This window comes from Echinops telfairi, unplaced genomic scaffold (assembly GCF_000313985.2).
Source record: "Echinops telfairi isolate 266 unplaced genomic scaffold, ASM31398v2 ScPeMD7_25;HRSCAF=90, whole genome shotgun sequence".
Classification (NCBI taxonomy): domain Eukaryota; kingdom Metazoa; phylum Chordata; class Mammalia; order Afrosoricida; family Tenrecidae; genus Echinops; species Echinops telfairi.
Window position 1 is genome coordinate 23,494,029 of NW_022103922.1, and position 7,912 is coordinate 23,501,940.

The 7,912-nt window shown below is 40.6% G+C and overlaps 1 pseudogene; it reads left to right on the top strand.

Annotated features, from left to right (window-relative positions):
• Window positions 1-488: 488 nt before the first annotated feature.
• LOC101656933 overlaps window positions 489-7,912 on the top strand; it is a 72,857-nt pseudogene continuing 65,433 nt past the window's right edge.

A 7,912-nucleotide genomic window follows, 5' to 3' on the forward strand; every position in this document is an offset into this window, starting at 1 on the left:
AACCATGGAAGCATTTAATATTACCTAATCATTTTATGGCCTTATAGATGTCAAGAACAAAAGGACAAAGGAACCTCAATTCCATATCCCATCCTTCATCTCTAGAAAAGATGAAAACCATTTCCCGCCCCTCCCCCATAAGGTAGCATTTTCAGTGTCCATAATTCCTACTCCGCCTTTAAAGAACCCATCTCTTGATTTTTGGATGCTGTCACTCTTCGCCTTGTACATGGAACTCATAATAATGGCATTCATCATCTAGGCAAACTCTTCGCGCGTTCTTCCAATCAGCAACCGGTGAAATTTGAGATCGGCAACATCTTCTGTCTCCATGAAGCAGGTGCGGAAACAGTAGATTCAAGGAAGATCTGATGTTTCCATGCCACGCTGGACTTGCGGCCACCGTGTGGGTTGGGTATAGAAGACAGGGAAGTAGAGGTGTTTCTTGGCCTGAGTCTCAACAGTAGAGAAGTAGAAGGGCGAGTGCGATGGAGAGACTAGCCGTACACTGCAAGGAGCTTCCGTTGGCCTTGGTGGTGGCATTAGGTGGACTTGTGGCAGCCGAGGTAAAGTGGGAAGAGTTAGTTCCAGGTGCCGTAGTCGTGTTAGTTGAATAAATCTGCGTGGGGAGGAGCAGCGCCAGGAGCAGCAGCCCCAGCCGAGCGTGGCCACCGTCACTCCGCCCATGTCCGCTCCATTGGTGCACAGCGCATCTCGCAAGGTTCTGGCTGCGCAGAGAACCGCCGCTTCGGGTCTGGCGTGGCAAGGTGGCGGTGTTTTTTTGTTGTTGTTGTAATCAGAATTCTAGTTTATCGGAAGAAGCTTGTATATCCAAGCTGAGGTTTTAAGATCCCTAAGGGTTTTTGTTTTTTTTTTAATAACCCTGCATAGAACGGAACCCATGACCATGGTTAGAAGATGAGGAGATAAAGTCTCTGACATCCGAGAGGGTAAGCCCACCAGCATGGTAGAGTATCACGGCTGAAAGGAAAAGAGACTCGGTGTTAGTAGTTAGAAGTGCTGCCCTAAATATTGCTCTGTTAATGATGACCTAACTAAAGAAAAAGTTCAGGAATTTTCGTGTGCAAAGGAAAGTGGCATTTATATGTTGCAATGTTGATAAATTTAATTTGATTTTGCGGGAATATGTGGAGACTTTAAAAATCTGCCTTTTTCTCAGCTTATTCATAACAGTTAAAGGCAAGATAGTATCTCAGTGTTTATAGTGAAAAGCTTTGGTAGACAGAAAGCAAGACTTTTATTAAAATTTTGTCCAGGAGTTCATCTGTCAAGTTTAGAATGACTAGGTATTGTTAGCATATGCTCCAAGATATTCTTGGACTGATGTATGAAAAAGAAAACATTTAAAAAGAATTTAATAAGCAGTGGATGCATCAAGTTCTTATCTATCAATGTTATAATTAAAGAAAACTTCTTGCATTATTTATCTAAATATTTTTTCCACTGCAAATCACAACTTCTTGAAGTAGAATGCTTGGAGGGTAAATTGGTATTAGGGGGCTGGGTAAGATTTGGGAGAAAAAAAGTTGGACATTATTGCTACAGTATTAGCAACAATACTTAAAGAAGCATATGCAGGGGGGGTGGTTCTTCAAAATATTGATGGAAGTCAAATCTCCATTTAAATGTGCAGTGAGATTGCTGAGGTGTACTGGGTGTTAGAAGTAATCTAGTAGAAAGGACCTGCTTCAAAATCTTAACAAATTAGCCTAATGATAGCTTTCAAAAATTAGTAGTATGTCAGCAGCTTGGCTGTCCTGGTTGAGCCTCTCAGAAATGATTAATTCTGTGTCTCTCACAAATAATTTGTACTTATATTTTATCCTGGAGACCTTTGCCCTATGCTATCCATCTCACAAGAGTTTATTTACAGAATACACGTTTTCCTGGAAAATACTGTTTTTCCATAAAAAAGATGCCCAAGGGTTAAAAGATAAACTGAATATGTTATTATTTGCTTTGTCCTAGGTGCCTGATTCTTTAAATGGATGCTGACCATGCCAGAGAATGAGTATCTTCTTATATGAATACAAGATAATGGTATTTCAAACTACCTAGGAAATGGAATTTCCTTATCCCAGTTGCCAGTGCAAACACTCAACCTCTCCATGGGCGAGGCCACCTGGATGCAGGGTCAGAGAAGGGGCTTAGAAGGAAGCTATCCAGAAAACACAAAGAGGAAAAGTGGAGACTGGGTCCCAGGTCTGGAAGGAGCAGGCGGTGTGCCCCCTTTTCTCCTCCCAGTCCTCTCTCTCCCACAAAGATCAATGGCTCCTTGCTTCAGCTTAATTTTACAAATGGTAATCAACACTGAAACAAGCCAGACCAGGGAGATTCATTTATTTTCTTTCTGAGCTAAGGCCCATGGATTTAATTTCATTCTGAGACAAGGAAGGTGGGCTTAATCGACATTGTGGGGGTGGGGAAAGAGGAGAAATGGGTGGGAAGACATCGGTTGTAATTTATCTTGACTTAGTAAGACTTTTCCTTTTTGCATGACATAACTGCTCAAAAAATGGAGAGATACTCCTGTTAGGTAATTGCTCAGATGATTAGAGTTGTACTTAAGATGCACTTGTAAGCTGCATTAGCTTGAGTTGACATCATCGGCGCTCATCTTAAGGGGTCAATCCAAGAACCAATCTATTTAACATCTTCACCAATGGACAATATAATGGAAGAGAAATAGCAGGCCCATTAATTAACTTTAGAAAAGACATTAGACTGCAAGGGTGGCTTGCAAATTGTAGGGCATGGTATGAATTTTAAATTCTCCTTGCTGTAATAAAGTACTTGTCCTTTGCATTCATAGTCTCAAAGGGTATTTGTATTTTGTAGCTCTTTGCAAGCATAGTTGAGAAAACAATTGACTCAATCCTTGCTACTGTGAATCGACGTGTTTTACTGCTAAATCACAGAACACCAAGACTGGAAGCATTTGCCCATAATTGATTCATGTCTAATATGTGCATCCACACCCTGCACCAAAGGGGGTTCTCTCCTTCCTATCAAAACCAAACCCACTGCCATTGAGGAGATGCTAACTCATAATGACCCTATGTATATTCGACTTATTCCTGCAAACTCCAAATAATGCTGCACTGGTATAGGACAGGGATGACTACATAAAGCCCATTGACAAAAAACCAGGATCACTTGTTCAAAAGTGGGGGAAAAGGTGCTATTAATGATGCTAAGTTTGAGAACTTTCTCCATTATTCTGTGCTTTTTCTTTTGACTTGTCATGGTGTTTAATGCTATTCTATGAAAAAAAACAGTTCAAATTATATTATTTGCACACATTTCATTGTTTCTGTTTACACAACACAATACTAGTTTGAAATGCAAATATGAGAACATGTCATTTATATGTAGAATTATCAAAATTATACAATTCAATTTTTAATGTATACTTGCATATGTATTTCTTACCAGAAGATTGGAAATATTGCACAAAATGAAGGAAACACCATAAATGCGACTTCTTAATAAGTATGTATCCTACCAGTTCTCTTAGTCCTTAGGGAGCACTGAAGGCAACGCGACGGTAGATTTCCCTAACTCTTCATTTCCAGCATGAGCACAGGGAAGTAACATGAGTTAGAAAGATTGCTTCCGTTTTTTAGAATGCCATTGCATTTTTTCTGCATTTGAAGCAAATTCTGAATCGAACAGAAAGTGGGCTCCTTCCGGTTGTCAGCTCCTGTGCTTGTTCAGATAGCGATGCAACACTCTTCCTTTGTACTTGCTTTGAGTTTGATGAACTCCCATCTGTCACTGAGCCACTTCACTTGATGCTCACCGACTTCATCTGAATTCTGCGTGTGAATAGAAACAATGGATATGTGTTGTCTTAGTGTTTCCTAGAGAAATAATGGTGAAAATGGGAGTGGGGGTATATTCATATAAACACCCCCCCACACATACGCATGTATGCAAGTATACATTTTTTCCAGTATATGCAATATATACATTCCAACACTTAGCCACCCTTTATGACAGAGTAGAATTTCCCTAACTAGTTTCCATGGCTGCCTCATCTTTGCCCTGTGGAGCTGCTAGTAGGTTCAAAACACCATCTTCTGATTGGCAGCCAAGTGTTGAACCACTTTGCCACAAGGGCCCTCTTTCTCTCTGTCTCCAAACATATATGTATGTGTGTATGTTGGCTTCAAAAAAGGTCATAGAACAATGGACTTAAAAGATATGAATTTGCATGGATTGGATGCCAGAGAGCTTGTTTTTTTGGTTTTCACACATTTATTTATACACACAAATATATAAATTGTGTTCATGAAGAATCTGTATATAGATTAAGAGGCCTTTGACCAGAACAAGGGGATAGTGTGTGGTGGTTTAAAATCAGGAAAAATGTCCATCAGGTTTCTATCCTTCCACCATATTTATGCAGTCTGTGTGCTTAGCACATAATCTGAGGAGCTCAACTGCATGAAGATTCATTAATAACCTGTGATCTGCAGATGATACAACCTTGCTCGATGGAAGTGAGGAGGACAGATGGAGTGATGAAGATCAAAGACCGTAGCCTTCAGCGTGGATTACCACTCAACAGAAAGAAAACAAATCCTCAGAAGGGGACCAATAAGCAACATCACGATAAAAAGAGAAAATAGTGACGTTGTCAAGAATTTCACTTTACTTGGATTCTAGGTTGAAATGAAATTTCAATTACTTGTGGCGTTTCTGTCCATGTCTCTATAATGTCTACTAAATGATAGGATAAGCACATGTAAATAGGGTGCAGAGGACTCTAACGCAAGGATTGGCCAATTTTGTCATTCCTCTCTGTGTAAGAGTGTCATCTCAGAAGAAGGAAGAGAGGGAATTCTAGGACCCTCAAGAAGAACAGCCACCAGTGGAGTGCATGTGAGATCCTTGTCTGAAGTGACAGGGGCACCAGAGGGCATGCCACACTGAGAACAGAGGAACTAGAATAGAGGAAACACACACACACACACACACACACACACACACACACACATTCCATTATTTTTAAAATTCCATCTTTATATATGTAAAAATAAAATAATGGAACATATATGGATATATTTCATTTTATATATATTTCTCTATATCTTCACTCTTCACATCTATCTATACACACACACACACACACACAGAGTGAGAGAGAGAGAGAGAGAGAGAGAGAGAGAGAGAGAGAGAGAGAGAGAGAACAAGGCTATTATTTCTTTTTAGAAATTGGCTCAGGGGATATGAGGGTAGAAGTTAAAAATCCCAAGTCAGAGATAGGTGGTTTTAGGTCCTAAATCAGTTGGTCAGTGGGGAATTGTAGCAGAACACCTATTTATAATCTGGAGACAGAATCCTCCCTACATGTTAACCCCTGGTTTTGCTCTGAAGGCCTTCAACTGATTGGATAATCTTACTCACATTACCAAGGATAATCTCCTTAAGACCAATCGATTTAAATGTTATAAACACCTTTTGTTGCATTGTTGTTGACTCATTGCTTTGGTCTCATTCAGCCCTATGGGACACAGTATAATTCTCTATAGGACTTTATGGGCTGTAAATAGTTATCAAAGTAGACTGCCCCATCTTTCTCCTGTGGAACAACTAGTGGATTGGCAATCCTGGCCTGGTTAGAAGGCTTGTGCTTAAAACTGCACCCCAGGGCTTCTTTGATTTAAGTCCTAACCACATATCAATATTTGACAGAAATATCTAAACCCGTATATGGTATCCAAACATTGGGGGTACCATAGTCCAAGCCAAGTTGATACAGAAAATTATCATTTACCTGTTTCATGGGTATGTTCTCTACTGACATGCTCCATTGTTCCATCAGACTTCTCTTTAAAAAGGATAAAATTATTAGGATTTAAAAACAATAGGAACATAAATGCACTGAGCTAATTATTGGCCCTTTGGAAAGCCAGGCCTTGAGTGATTGCACAGTTTGCATGCTCATGAAGCTGTCTTAGTATAGGATCTTCATAGGCCTTTTCTGTCAGACATGTTCCCTGTTTGTTTTTATCTCATTAAGAGGGCTGTCACGGTGCAGGAAGCATCCAAGGAAGATGGAAAGAACACACAGAGTTATTGTACAAAAAAACAGAACAAAAAGAAAAACCACACCAAAACAAAAGTACTAGCTGACATTCAACCATTTCAAAGGTAGCATATGAGCAAAAACCAATGGTATTGAAGGACAAAGTCCTTTAAAGCTGAAATGAAAGAAATAGCCAAAAACAAGGCTTAAGTAATTGATGGAATATCAATCAAAATGTTTCAACAAGTGGATGAAGCACTGGAAGCACTTACCCATGCCAGGAAATTTAGAAGGCAGCTATTTGACCCACTGATTGGAGAAGATCCACAGTGTACTCATTCCAAAGAAAGGTGACCCAACAGGATGCTCAAATTTCAGAACAATATTACTGATATCATAGGCAAGTGCATTTTGCTGAAGATTGTTCAACAATAGTTGCAGCAATACATTGACAGGGTGCCCCAGAGATTCAGGCAGGATTCAGAAGAGGATTTGGAACAAGGGATATCACTGCTGACATGAGATGGGGTTTGGGTGAAAGCAGAGAGTACCCAAAAGATGTTTACTTGTGTTTTATTGACTGTGCAAAGGAATTCAACTCTGTAGATCACAACAAACTATGGATAGGCTTGAGAAGAATGGGAATTCCAGGGCACTTCATTGTGCTCACGAGGAACCTGTATGTGGATCAAGGTAGTTCTGTGAGCAGAACAAGGGATACTGCATGGCTTAAAATCAGGAAAACTGTGCAGCAGGGTTGTAGCCTTTCACAATATTTTCTTCAATTGATATGCTGAACAAATAATCAGAGGAGCAGGATTATATGAAGAAAAATATGCATCAGGATGGGAGTAAAGCCTTATTAACAACCTGAGTGAGATGGATGCAGGTGACACAACCTTGCTTGCTGAGAGTGAGGAGGACTAAACGCACTTGCTGATGAAGATCAAGATTGCAGTCTTCCGTATGGATTGCAACTCAGTGTCAAGAAAACCAAATTCTTCAAAATTGGATCAATTACATCATGATAAATGAAAAAAAGAAGATTGAAATTGTCACGGATTTTATCTTACTTGGATCCACAATCAATGATCATGAAAAAAGTAGCAGTGAGATTTAAAAAACCCAAAACAGTTGTATTAGGTAAATCTGTTGCACAAGACCTCTCTGGAAGGTCTGGGGAGCCGGACCCAATCCCAACTACATGGACACCTGCCCCTCCCCCCAGAACAATTTACTCCAGAGGACAGGGGCACAGGGGAGCAAATGAAGGGGGAGGAGGAGAGAATGGAACACATCCTAGCCCACCAAGCCTTGAAGACAATATCCCTGCTCAGAGCAGCCAATCCACAGAGGAGACCATATGGCCGGACCCACTATAAGACATGACATCCCTCACTGACTCATAGCCCTACAGGGGACAACACTGGAGACACAGTGTGGAAATTGTGCCCCATCTAACCCCAGCACACTGAGGCAAAACACTAAGGGCATGCAACAGAACAGCCAGGTGGCAGAGCAACGAATCCCCAGGGAACACCAAAAATAGACTTTGGGGCCAGGGCTTGGCACCCCATCAGACTCAACTGGAAAACAATCCGAAAGGCCAGTAAACAGTCCTTGAACTATTTATAGGCATTTTTTTGTCCTTGGTTTTTGTTGTTGTTTTGTTTTCTTTTGTTGCTTTGTTTTGCTTTGTCTTATTTTTGTGCATGTTATTATCTTCGCAGGTCTGTCTAAAAAAGATAGATAGCCTGTTGAGGACGATGACCCCGATTAGAGCAGCCAGTCCACAGAGAAGACCACATGGCCAGAACCACTATGAGACATGATGCCCCTCACTGACCCATGGCCCTG